Raw genomic sequence first — 14,231 nt, 5'->3', positions numbered from 1 at the left:
GCCTTCTGCTACATTTGCTGTTGTTTTTCTCTTCCTTTTGTAGGGCTTTGAGATGAAGTGTGAGTTCATTTATTTGTTGGTTTTTTTCTTTTTTTTGAGGAATGACCACCAGGCGATGAATTTTCCTCTTAAAACCTCTTTCATTGTGTCCCATAGATTTCGATATGCTGTGTCTGTGTGTTCATTTATCTCTAAGAATTTTTTGATTTCCTCCTTTATGTCTTCTGTAACCCATTGATCATTCAGTAACATATTGTTCATTTTCCATGTGATGTATGATTTTTCCTTCCTTCTTTTATCATTGATTTCCAGTTTCATTCCATTATGATCAGATAAAATGCATGGTATTATCTCCACCCCTGTATATTTACTGAGGGTTGCCCTATGGCATAATATATGGTCTATTTTTGAGAAGGATCCATGTGCTGTTGAGAAAAAAGTATATCCATTTGATGATGGTTGATATATTCTATATATGTCAGTTAAGTCTAGGTTATTGATTGTGATATTGAGGTCAATAGTTTCTTTATTCAACTTTTGTTTGGAGGATCTGTCCAATGGTGAGAGAGGTGTGTTGAAGTCACCCATAATTATTGTGTTGTGGTCTATTTGATTCTTGAACTTGAGGAGAATTTGTTTTATGAACGTCGCAGCACCATTATTTGGTGCATAAATATTGATGATTGTTATGTCTTGTTGGTGAATGGTTCCTTTTAACAGTATATAATGTCCTTCTTTATCCCTTTTGATTAACTTAGTCTTGAAGTCGATTTTATTTGATATGAGGATGGCCACCCCTGCTTGCTTACGTGTGCGTGGTATATTTTTTCCCATCCTTTCACCTTCAGCCTGTGTATGTCTTTTCCAATCAGATGTGTCTCCTGGAGGCAGCATATTGTTGGATTTGTTTTTTTAATCCATGATACCAGCCTATGTTGCTTTATTGGAGAGTTTAAGCCATTAACATTCAAAGTTACTATTGATATATGATTTGTACTTCCATCCATGTTTGATTATTTATCCTTTTTTTAAAAAAATTTAGTTTGTTTCTCCATGATTATCTTTCCCCTTGCCCTCTGTCTTTACTGAGGTACTTCCCACTGATGGTTTTGGTCATTGGTTTTCATTTCTTCCTCATGTAATATTTTGCTCAAAATGCTTTGCAATGCTGGTTTTCTGGCTGCAAATTCTTTTAACTTTTGTTTATCATGAAAGATTTTTATTTCGTTGTCATACCTGAAGCTTAATTTTGCTGGATACAGAATTCTTGGTTGGCATCCATTGTCTTTCAGTGTTTGAAATATATTGTTCCATGACCTTCTTGCTTTCAGTGTCTGTGTTAAAAATCCGTTGTTCACCTTATTGGTTTACCCCTGAATGTAATCTGTCTTCTTTCTCTTGTAGCTTTTAATATTTTCTCTTTGTTCTGTATATTGGATATCTTCATAACAATGTGTCTTGGCGTTGGTCTACTGTGATTTTGTGTGTTCGGTGTCCTGTATGCATCTTCAATTTTTTTTTTTTTAATTTTATTGTTGGTTGTTCAAAACATTACATAGTTCTTAATATACCATATTTCACAGATTGATTCAAGTGGGTATGAACTCCCATTTTTACCCCGTATACGGATTGCTGTGTCACATCAGTTACATTTCCATTGATTTACAAATTGCCTTTCTAGTGACTGATGTATTCTGCTGTCTATCCCATTCTCCACTGTCCCCTCACCCCTCCCCTCCCCTCCCCTCCCCTTCTCTCTCTCCATCCCCTCTACTATAAATCGTTTCTTCCACTTATATAATTTTTCTCCTACTCCTCCTTTCCTCTTATATGTAATTGTGTATAACCCTGAGGCTCACCTTCCAATACATGCAATTTCCCTTAACTCTCACTTTCCCTCCCGCCTATCATCCCTGTTTAATGTTATTCTTCTTCTCCAGCTCTTCGTCTCTACCCTGTCCTTGGTTACTCCCCTTATATCGAAGAAGACATTTGACATTTGTTTTTTAAGGATTGGCTAGCTTCACTTAGCATAATCTGCTCTAATGCCTTCCATTTCCCTCCAAATTCTATGATTTTGTCATTTCTTATTGCAGAGTAATACTCCATTGTGTATAAATGCCACATTTTTTTAATCCATTCATCTATTGAAGGGCTTCTAGGTTGGTTCCACAATCTTGCTATCGTGAATTGTGCTGCTATGAACATCGATATAGCAGTGTCCCTGTAGCATGCTCTTGTTATGTCTTTAGGGAATAGACCGAGAAGGGGAATAGCTGGGTCAAATGGTGGTTCCATTCCCAGCTTTGCAAGAAATCTCCATACTGCTTTCCAAATTGGTTGCACCTTTTTGCAGTCCCACCAACAATGAACAAGTGTACCCATTTCCCCGCAACCTCGCCAGCACTTGTTGTTGTTGGACTTCTTAATGGCTGCCAATCTTACTGGAGTGAGATGGTATCTTAGGGTGGTTTTGATTTGCATTTCTCTGACTGCTAGCGATGTTGAGCATTTTTTCATGTACTTGTTGATTGATTGTATGTCCTCCTCTGAGAAGTGTCTGTTCAGGTCCTTGGCCCATTTGTTGATTGGGTTAGAAGAACTTAAATTATCACTATTTGCAGACGATATGATTCTATACCTAACAGACCCAAAAGGGTCTACAAAGAAACTATTAGAGTTAATAAATGAATTCAGCAAAGTGGCGGGATATAAAATCAACACGCACAAATCAAATGCATTCCTGTATATCAGCGACAAATCCTCTGAAACGGAAACAAGGACAACTACTCCATTCACAATATCCCCCCAAAAAATAAAATACCTGGGAATCAACCTAACAAAAGAGGTGAAAGACCTATACAATGAAAACTACAGAACCCTAAAAAGAGACATAGAAGAAGACCTCAGAAGATGGAAAAATATACCCTGCTCATGGATAGGCAGAACTAACATCATCAAAATGGCGATATTACCAAAAGTTCTCTATAAGTTCAATGGTATCCCAATCAAAATCCCAACAGCATTTCTTGTAGAAATAGATAAAACAATCAGGAAATTCTTATGGAATAATAAAAGACCCAGAATAGCAAAAACAATGCTAAGCAGGAAGTGTGAATCAGGCGGTATAGCGATACCAGACTTCAAACTATACTACAGAGCAATAGTAACAAAAACAGCATGGTACTGGTACCAAAACAGGCAAGTGGACCAATGGTACAGAATAGAAGACACAGTAACCAATCCGCAAAACTACAACTATCTTATATTTGATAAAGGGGCTAAAAGCATGCAATGGAGGAAGGATAGCATCTTCAACAAATGGTGCTGGGAAAACTGGAAATCCATTTGCATCAAAATGAAACTGAATCCCTTTCTCTCGCCATGCACAAAAGTTAACTCAAAATGGATCAAGGAGCTCGATATTAAATCAGAGACACGGCGTCTGATAGAAGAAAAAGTCGGCTATGATCTACATACTGTGGGGTCAGGCCCCAAATTCCTCAATAGGACACCCATAGCACAAGGGTTAACAACCAGAATCAACAAATGGGACTTACTCAAACTAAAAAGTTTTCTCTCAACAAAAGAAACAATAAGAGAGATAAACAGGGAGCCTACATCCTGGGAACAAATCTTTACCCCACACACTTCAGATAGAGCCCTAATATCCAGAGTATACAAAGAACTGAAAAAATTAGATAATAAGATAACAAATAACCCAATGCATCTTCAATTTGTATATCTGTTTCCTTTTTTATTTCTGGAAAGTTTTCTGTAATTATTTCATTCAGCAGGTTACTCATTCCCTTGGTTTCAATCTCTGTACCTTCTTCTATCCCGATGACTCGTAAGTTTGGTTTTTTAATGTTATCCCATAACTCTTGGATGTTTTTCTCGTGATTTTTTTACCAGCCTTTCTGAGTTGGCTAGACTCTTTTCAAGATGATATATTTTGTCTTCATTATCTGACATTCTGGCTTCTACTTGCTCCACTCTGTTAGTGATACTCTCAATTGAGTTTTTAATTTGGTTTATCGTTTCCTTCATTTCTAGAATTATTGTTTGATTTTTTTTATAATCTCTATCTCCTGATAAAGATGCTTAACTTCTTCTTTTATCTGTTTATGTAATTCATTCTCAATGTGTTCTTTCGCTGCTTGAATTTGCTGTCTCGTATCCTCTTTAAGGTTCCATTCCATCTGTCTAAGGTGTTCCTTGAGTTCTTTATATGACCATTTTTCGGATGACTCTAGGTCCTCCTGAATATTTAGGCTGTCCTTCATTGTTTGTACTCCTTTTCTTCCTTGCTTTTTTATGCTCATGATACTTCTTGTTCTGTTTGACTGCTGAGTTACTGTTTACTCCTATAAATTTATTTGATGCTTGGGAGGAAAGGTATTAGAAGGGAAGGGAAGAAGTCAGTAAAGAGAATGAGAGTAAGCAGGTAGAATTCAAGGAAGGGGGATAAGATAGTTGAAAAGAAATGAAAAGACAAAAGAAGAAAAAAATAGGAAATAAAAAAGAAAAAAAATTTTAAAAAAAATTAAAATTAAAATTAGAAGAAAAAAAATTTTAAAAAAATCGTAAAAAAAAAATTTAAAAAAACAAGAAAGAAAAATGAAAATGAAAGAAAAACCCAAATCGAAAAAAAGAGAAAAGAAAAAAAGAAAAAAAAAACTAATAAATGCAGTCTTCGAGTTTGATTAACTTCTCTTCCAGTAGGTAGCGCTGTGCCCACCAGGCCAAGTTTTTCTTGTCAGTACTCGGGAACCAATCTCTGTGCAGCAGCTCCTCCCAGACTGGGCGAGTCTCCAATCCTGAGTGCCTAGGGCCTCCTCTTGTGTGTAGTCACTTCCCACTTTTCCTCTAGCCAGGCCCCTCTCAAGGGTGCCGCTCACCACAATACTGGCTACACACCAGGTCTGCTGCTCCCGGGAGCCCTGTTTTCATGAACGACTGGGCACACTCTTCCAGTTAGCCATTCCCTCAGACCCTAAGTTTGTAGAGCTTGGGGCTGAGAATCCTCAGCGTATTTTACTTGCCCTCCGGTAGCCACGCCCCCGGTAGCTGGTGCTAGAGACCTCAGCTGTCAGCCCTGGTGGGAGCGGTAGTTCCGCGCCGCAGGTCCTGAGCAACCTCTGATTTCCTCCGTCTGGCTATCGTGCTCACGGGAGAGCTGGGAGGGGCCCTTAAGGTTTCCCCGATGTGTGGAGAGGGAAGGCTAGGGAATTACACACCTGTAGCCGCAGGTTTCAATGAAGTTATCTCCTCCGCCGCAGTCTGATGACGTCAGTTCTCTGCCATGGTGGTGTCTCTTGCAAATGGCGACCAGTGCAATGGGTGGGTCCTTACTGTCTCTCCCAAGCCCCGTTTCAAACCTGTGGCCACTACCTATGAAGCTCGGTAGGCATTTACCTCCGTAGGATGAGAAGGGCTGACCAGTTGTTTCAGCTGGATGGATTAGTGCTGAGTCACAGCTGTTTTTCTGCGGGAAGCAGGCGAACGGGAGCTTGAATTCAGCCGATCCGGGCTCAGTGTGTGTTCTGAGAGGCCCAGACTGTTCACCCCAGATCCACGTCAGCTCAGCATTGCCTAGTGATCCTGAGCAAACAGATTTAGGTTGTTTACGACTCCCTATGCCTGCACAGCTGAAGAGGTCAGAAACTTGATCTCTCCGCGCCCGCCGCCATGTTGGAATCCGACATGGGGCATCTTATGTGATTGGTTTGGGAGCATACTTGGCCTTTCAGGTTTTTCTAATTGGTAGTGGAGGCAAAAATTAAAGATACTGGTGGTTATTGATGCATTTTGTGCCAAATGCTACAGGGGCTGTTTTTTGCTCTCCTGGATTGATTGCTGCAGAGTATGGGTCTCCCGGTTTTTATTTTCCCCTTATTTAAATTTTTTTCCTTGGGAATTCTCATTATGTTTATTCTACCTATCTATTACTTGTCTTCCATAGAAAATCTCTTCTCTCAAGTCCTTTTAGATTTTCTTTCTTTCTTTCTTTTTTTTTTTTTTTAGTACTGGGGATTGAACCCAGAGGCACTTGGCCACTGAGCCAAATCCCCAACCCTGTTTTTTTTTGTTTTTTTTTTTTACTTCAGCCACTCTGTTTTTTTTTTTATTGGTTGTTCAAAACATTACAAAGCTTATGACATATTATCCTTCATACATTTGATTCAAGTGAGTTATGAGCTCCCATTTTTACCCCAAATAAAAATTTGCAGAACCACATCAGTTACACATTCACATTTTTAGATTTTATTTCTACTTAACTTTTCGTTAGTTCTCGTTATGTACCATTTTTTTGCTTACTGGTGTTTCTTTTCCTCATTGATCCTTGATTTTTTCTATTTCTGTAGTGGATTTATTTTTACTCTTCTACTTCTTTCCTAATGCTTTCCTAATGTATGTAAATCTCTTCTCATTTTGTTTATATCCTTGAGCTCTTGTATATGTGCTTTGTGCTCATGTTTAAAAAAAGAAATTGCTTTATTAAATACATTTAAATTTCCATCACATTTTCCATTTTCTTCATGGCAATGCTGTTGTGTTCTTCATAGCCATTTACTTTTCTTGATACTTTCTTAATTTTTAAATTTTTATATCATTCTTTTACAATGAGAAACTGAAGGATTTATTCATTCTGGGAGTTAAATCTAAGCAGAAAATGAAATGTCACAAAGAAAAAGAAATAATCATTTAATTATGTATTTAAATTTTTTTACCCAATAAATTCTAAATGGCACTTCAAAATACAATCCCTACTCATAGAATACAACTGTTAACATTTTTTTTTTTTTGCAAATCTTATGCTGTTTTTTAAAAAATTACTCAACTTTAACCCATTAGGTGTTAAAAGGAGAAACCAAAATAATTCAGATCAGCTGAATTTTTTCTGACCCATGTTTTGTATGTAAGTTCATTTAGACTTTAATCAATAAAGAGAGTCATATCTATTACTTTTTATTTATTATTTATTTACTACTATTTTAAAAGCATTTTTTTCTTTTCTTCTGCTGCTATAGATGCATATTGATAACATGGCAAAATCAGACTCTTCTGTTTTTTAGGATCTCAAAGTGTACTCCCAGCTTTGATAGTTCCTTTCTTCCTGGTAAAAACTAAAATTTACATCACAATATGTGCCCCTCACCTTCAAGGAACACGTTTCTTCACAAGTTTTGGAAGGTGCAGTTGAATCTTTGTCCCTAGAATCTTTTCTACCCTGTTCCTTCCTGTATGGATTGTAGCTATTGTGTTTTTGTGTGGTGGGGTGGGGGATGGTGAGGGTTGATATCTTTGTCTATTTGAAGTATTACTGCAAAAATACTCATGACTGGATAATTTATAAGTAGATATTCTCTCATAGTCTGGAGCTGGTCAGATCTAGGATCATGGGCAGATTTGGTATCTGGTGAGGACCTAGTCTTTCAAGATGGTACCTTTTTTTTTTGAGAGAGAGAGAGAGAGAGAGAGAGAGAGAGAGAATTTTTAATATATTTTTTTATTTAGTTTTCGGCGGACACAACATCTTTGTTTTTATGTGATGCTGAGGATGAACCTGAGCCGCACGCATGCCAGGCAAGCGCACTACCACTTGAGCCACATCCCCAGCCCCAAGAAGATGGTACCTTGATGATGTGTCCACACATAGTAAAGGGGCAAAAAGGGTCTAGCTACTTCCCTGCAACCCTGTCACCCTGTCACCCTGTCACCCTGTCAGAAGGTTGCTAATCCCATCTACAAAGGAGGGTACCTGATGACCTAATCACCTCTTAAAAGTGCTGCTGCTTAATTCTATTGCATTGGAATTTAAGTTTCAATGTGCATTTTGGAAGGACACAAACGCTCAAACCATAACACTGGGGATTGGGATTTTAACTGTCTCCCAGTCTTGCTGAAAATGGAGCTTGTCTTTTTCTCTTTGTTCTTGCTACTTTTAGATAATTTTGTGTCATTTTTTTCAAGTAGATGAGAGGGAAATGTTGATTCTGTGCCATCATGTTCAAGTCACTATTCAAGGTTGCCTCGTGGAAGCACAGGGAACAGTAGCATCTGGCAGTGACTGCGAATGATCTTCAAAATTGCTGGCTCAAAAAAACGGAGCCTACCACTCTGTGAACAGATGAACCTATTTCTTACTATCATCTGTGCCTGCACTTCAGCTGGCATTTAAATGATCACATCAGTCGTCTTTGCTATAACTGACAATTAAGATTTTTAAAAGTAATCAGATCTCTATTGTTTGCCTCTAGGAAAAAAAAACTAACCTTTTATTGTCAAATAGTACAAAACAAACTGCAAATTAGTGTTTGAGCTAGTATTTTAGGAAAAAATTGGGAAATAAAATTCAAACTTTGGTCATGCTTAATTGGTAGTATAGTAGTGGAAATATTTTATAAATTTTTTCTTTAATTAATTTTTCTTACAAATTTGCCTAGATCTAGCCTTACAAGAAAGATGAAAAGAAAGATGAAAGTAATCTCTGGTATATGATTTTTTAAATTTTCTCCTTTTAGATATTTAGATATACATAACAGTAGAGTGTGTTTTGACATATCATACATACATGGAATAGAACTTATTCTAACTAGGATCCCATTCTTTTTTTTTTTTTTTTTTAGGGAGAGAGCGAGAGAGCGAGAGAGCGATAGAGCGAGAGAGAGAGAGAGAGAGAGAGAGAGAGAAGAGAATTTTAATATTTATTCATTTGGTTTTTTTTTAGTTCTCAGCGGACACAACATCTTGTTTGTATGTGGTCCTGAGGATGGAACCCGGGCCACACACATGCCAAGCGAGCGTGCTACTGCTTGAGCCACATCCCCAGCCCTAGGATCCCCTTCTTGTGGTTGCACATGATGTGGAGATTCACTGGTGTTGTGTTCATACACGAACATAGGAAAGGTATGTCTGATTAATTCTACTGTCTTTCCTATTTCCATCCTTCCTTCCTTTCATTCCTCTTTGTCTAATCCAGTGAACTTTTATTCCCCCTCTCATTGTGTGTTAGCATGCACATATCAGAGAGAACATTCTGCCTTGTTTTTTGTGTGTGGGGGATTGGCTTATTTCACTTACCTTGATAGTCTCCAGTTCCATCCATTTACTGGCAAATGCCATAATTTCATTCTTCTTTATGGCTGAGTAATATTCCATTGTGTCTATATGCCACATTTTCTTTATCCATTCATCTGTCAAATGGAACTGAGATCAATTCTATAGCTTAGCTATTGTGAATTGAGCTACTATAAACATTGATGTGGCTGCATCACTCTAGTATGTTGACTTTAAGTCCTTTGGGTATAGACCCAGGAGTGGGATAACTGGGTCAAATGGTGGTTACATTCCAAGTTTTTTGAGGAAAGTCCATATTCCTTTCTAGAGTGGTTGAACCAATATGCAGTACCACCAGAAATGTATAAACGAATCTTTTCCTCCACATCCTTGCCAACATTTATTGTTACTAGTATTCTTGATAATTGCCATTGTGACTGGAGTGACATGAAATCTCAGTGTAGCTTTAATTTGAATTTCTCTAATTGCTAGAGATGTTGAACTTTTTTTTTACATATTTGTTTATCAATCATATTTCTTCTTCTGTGAAGTACCTGTTCAGTTCCTTATCCCATTTATTGATTGGTTCAACATACAGAAATCAATAAACATAATTCCTCACATCATAAGGCTTAAAGACAATAATTAAATGATTATCTCAATAGATGCCCCAAAAGGTATTTGACAAAATACAGCATTAATTCATGTTTAAAACGCTAGAAAACCTAAGTATAGTACACACAACATTGTAAAAGTTATATATGTGGGCTGGGGATGTGGCTCAAGCGGTAGCACGCTCGCCTGGCATGCGTGCGGCCCGGGTTCGATCCTCGGCACCGCATACCAACAAAGATGTTGTGTCCGCCGAGAACTAAAAAAATAAATAAATAAATATTAAAAAAAATCTCTCTCTCTCTCTCCTCTCTCACTCTCTCTTTAAAAAAAAAAAAGTTATATATGTTAAACCCAAGGCCAACATCATTCTAAAGAAAAATTGAAAGTATTCCCTCTAAAAACTGGAACAAGACAATGACAAGTGGGGATTGAACTCAAGGCAGCTGAGAAGCTGCCTATTTGCTTTCTTGGCTTCATGCCATTGAGTATCCAGGAAAGCGACCTTTTCTATTCCACCATCTTGAAAAAGGCTTCTGGGATATGATTTTTGATAGTTTCTAGAAAATCCCTTGAGGGAAGGGGAAGTGTCCTCAATGGACACTTATGGGCTTTTCTTCCTGCTTGACTTTGCAAGATGGCAATGAACTCCTCTTGAGGCCTGTTCCTGCAGGCTTCTTCCAAAATGCCGATTTCCACAGGTGAGGTAATGTACCAAAGTCTCATTTATCCAGCACTGAGCTGACCTTGGGAGATTCTTCTACTCACTTGATTCTCATCGCAGTACTCTGAGAAAGAACTCCCTGATAATTTTCTGCCTTTTCTCCCATGGCTGATCGTCACTTGATCAATTTTAGATCAAGCCACCAATCCAGTGGATTAAGCTAAACTCAAAGTATGGCATTGAAGGTGGAGTTGGATACTTCTGCCTCTCTCCTGGTCAGGCCTGGGACTTGAAGCCCAAACCCTTTTGTGAAGGATTGGTCAGAACCTGAACCTTTAATTAGGCTTCAAAGGGGAGCTCGGAGAGGTTAATTATGCCTAAATAGATCAGAGCCCAGTGTTTACCTTCTCTTTTATGAGATCAGGATTTTTTCTCACTCCCAGTTGACATTTATGAACATCTTTGATGCAATATTTAGAACTGAGAGGGAGGAAGTAAAGGGCAGACTTCAATGTGACCTTGAACTCTTAGGAACTTGATCTTTAATCAGACCTATGCACAGCATATAGCATACCTGTGTAGCTAGGAATAAAATGGGCTGATTTCCATCCTGCATTTGTTCTCTGAATTTCTCCCTCGAATTTTGCTGGGAGGGGATAGGATAATTAACTGGGCAAAGTTAGGTCATTCTTTTGACCCTGGCCATAATAGCATCATAATGATACTTGGCTATTCTAGGTCTCTTATTTTTCCAGATGAATTTCATAATTTCTTTTTCTATTTCTGTGAGGAATGCCATTAGGATTTTGATCGGAATTGCATTGAATCTGTACAGTGCTTTTGGTAATATGGTCACTTTAATAATATTAATTCTGCCTATCCATGAGCAAGGTAGATCTTTCCATCTTCTAAGGTCTTCTTCTATTTCTCTCTTTAGGGTTCTGTAGTTTTCATTGTATAGATCTTTCACCTCTTTTGTTAAGTTGATTCCAAAGTATTTTATTTTATTTTTTGAGGATATTGTGAATGGGGTAGTTTTCCTCATTTCCTTTTCAGAGGATTTGTCACTGATATACAGAAATGCCTTTGATTTATGGGTGTTGTTTTTATATCCTGCCACTTTGCTGAATTCATTTACTAGTTCTAGAAGTTTCTTGGTAGAACCTTTTGGGTCTTCTAGGTATAGAATCATATCATCAGCAAATAGTGCTAGTTTAAGTTCTTCTTTTCCTATAGTTATTCTTTTCTTTCTTTCATCTGTCTAATTGCTCTGGCCAGTGTTTCAAGAACTATGTTGAATAGAAGTGGTGAGAGAGGGCATCCCTGTCTTGTTCCAGATTTTAGAGGGAATGTCTTCAGTTTTTCTCCGTTTAGCAGGAAGAGTGAAACAGGTGGTATCACTATACCAGATCTTAAACTATACTACAGAGCAATAGTAACAAAAACAGCATGATACTGGCAACAAAACAGGCTGGTGGACCAATGGATAGAGGACCAACAGGATAGAGGACACAGAGACTAACCCACAGAACTATAACTACCTTATATTAGACAAAGGTGCTAAAAGCATGCACTGGAAAAAGGATAGCATCTTCAACAAATGGTGCTGGGAAAACTGGAAATCCATATGCAACAAAATGAAATTGAATCCCTATCTCTCACCAAGCCCAAAAATTAACTCAAAATGGATCAAGGATCTAAGAATTAAACCAGAGACTCTATTAGAAGAAAAAGTAGGCCCTACTCTCCATCACATGGGGCTAGGCCCCAATATCCTTAATAAGACACCTATAGCACAAGAATTAAAACCAAGAATCAACAAATGAGATGAATTCAAACTAAAAAGTTTTTTCTTAGCAAGAGAAATAATTTGTGAGGTGAATAGGGAGCCTACATCCTGGGATCAAATTTTTACCCCTCACACATCAGATAGAGCTCTAATCTCTAGGGTATACAAAGAACTCAAAATAAATAAATAAATAAATAAATAAATAAATAAATAAATAAATAAATAAAATAAACACCAAAAAAAAAAAAAAAAATAACCCAATCTACCTGGCACTCTTAACTTGTAAAGTAACCTCACTGAGATGTTGTAAAGACCAGGGGCAGTGACTGCTCTGTAGAGATGAGGTACATTTCACCAGCTGAGAGAAAGAAAGTCCTGGAACACGTGGCAGAGGACCAGGAGAGGGTCTGGGACAGCGGATTTGGTGACAAGACTTTTTAAATTCACTGAATGATCTGGGGAAAGGAAAAAGCCCACTGGTATACCTATTTTGTTTAAACGCCTCTCCACTGCTTGTTCTGAGGATGAAATCAAATCCTTTTGGCCAGAAACCTCCATCTGACATGGACCTTGTCTCATGTCATATCACACCTTGTGTCGGTTAGCTTTCTGCTGCTGTAATCTGCTGAGTACCTGAGATAATCAACTACCAAGATAAATGGTTTATTTTGGCTCAGTTTTGGAGGTGTCCTTGGTGGACTGAGCAATTGCAGTTAGGCCTGTTGGAGGAGCTGTACATTGCAGTGGGGGTGCCTGGAGGAGCAAAACTATTTACCTCATAGCTGGGATTTGAAGAGAGAAGGAGGAGGGGATCCTATGCCATTATTCCCTTTAAGGGCACCCCTCAATGACTAGAAGACCTGCCACTAGGTCCTACCTTCTAAACTAAATTTCTACCACTCCCCAATAGTGCCAAGCTTAGCCTCCAGCTTGGCACTATTGGGGAGTGGCAGAAATTTAGTTTACAACATTGGCCTTTCAGGGACATTTCATACCCAAACTATGGCACACTTCACCCCGGGCATACAGCCATACTGATTTTTAAGTTTTAGGCTAAGCAAGTCCCCCAGTGTTTCAGGGCTTCAACCTCACATGTGCTGTTTCCTCTCAGAATGTTTGACTCGCCTGGCAGATACCACCTTATCCAGTATATCCTCACTTACACTGTCACTTCAGGGAAGTATTGCAGGTATTCTGTGTTTGAAACAAAATTCAGGTATGCAAAAGAATAAAGATATATTCTGTCTAGTGACAAGAAAAAAAATATTGTGACCTTGTTAATCCATTAGCCCAATTGCTTCCAGAATTTTCTGTTTCAGAATTGGGTTATGTCAATTTGGATATTTCCCCCACCTTTGGTCTCCATGAGGATGTGTCTAATTTGTGAGGTTGCTGGAAAGTTGTCAAGGAATTTGGGAGGGTGTCAAGTCCCTGGAGTCCAATGTCTGTTTCTGTCACTGCCTTTTGCCTCCTCTCTGATCAGGAGCCTACCCTTCAGTCTTTTGTCAAGGTGTGCTCTCTTCTGGGTGTGGGGGGTTCATTATCAAGAGAACTAACTATGTCCTCATGCCATTCATGGAAAGACGGTCCACCACCCAACCTCAGCTAACATGTGGCTTTTCCTGGTCCCAAGACATCCTTGGGATGACCTCACTTTCTCCCTCCCAGCTAACTCCTAGGATCACCTAAATATGTAAATCAACTTTTCAGTTACCCTAGTTTGAAGAATTTTCTTGGAATAATCTGATGTTCTGATCCTCAATGTCATGTGATTGCTACTCTAGTCCAGGCTTATAGAATTCAAAAAACTCTTATTTCTCAATAAGACCAGCCCTTGCCAATGAAAGCTTTAGCTTTCAAGTCAGTTTGCTCTAATAGCAGATTTAAAAGTCTATTTTGAAACTCAAACACTGCAAGTGGACTATTTTTTTTCTCTTTATATTCTTGCTATAAAAATTGCTTTTTTTTTTTTTTAAGAGTATCAAATACCTCTAACTGTATAGGGAAGAACTACAGGAAATTGGGGGATATGGAGAAAAGTACTTTTTTTTTTTTTCAGGAAATGAATTCACTATAGAAATATCCTTCAACATCTGGACCAGA

General features: G+C 38.2%; 1 long non-coding RNA gene across 13 annotated transcripts in view; it reads left to right on the top strand.

Moving 5' to 3' along the window:
• LOC308632269 overlaps window positions 1-14,231 on the top strand; it is a 371,322-nt gene that overhangs the window by 20,843 nt on the left and 336,248 nt on the right. For all 13 annotated transcript variants that reach the window (XR_014018473.1, XR_014018474.1, XR_014018475.1 and 10 more), the window contains exon 2: window positions 8,735-8,913. This is a non-coding gene — a long non-coding RNA (uncharacterized lncRNA). The remainder of the gene's footprint in view (window positions 1-8,734; window positions 8,914-14,231) is intronic.

The sequence above is a fragment of the Spermophilus citellus genome (genome assembly GCF_964194105.1).
Source record: "Spermophilus citellus genome assembly, chromosome: 13".
In the NCBI taxonomy this organism is placed as follows: domain Eukaryota; kingdom Metazoa; phylum Chordata; class Mammalia; order Rodentia; family Sciuridae; genus Spermophilus; species Spermophilus citellus.
This window is presented reverse-complemented; position numbering and strand designations above follow the sequence as displayed.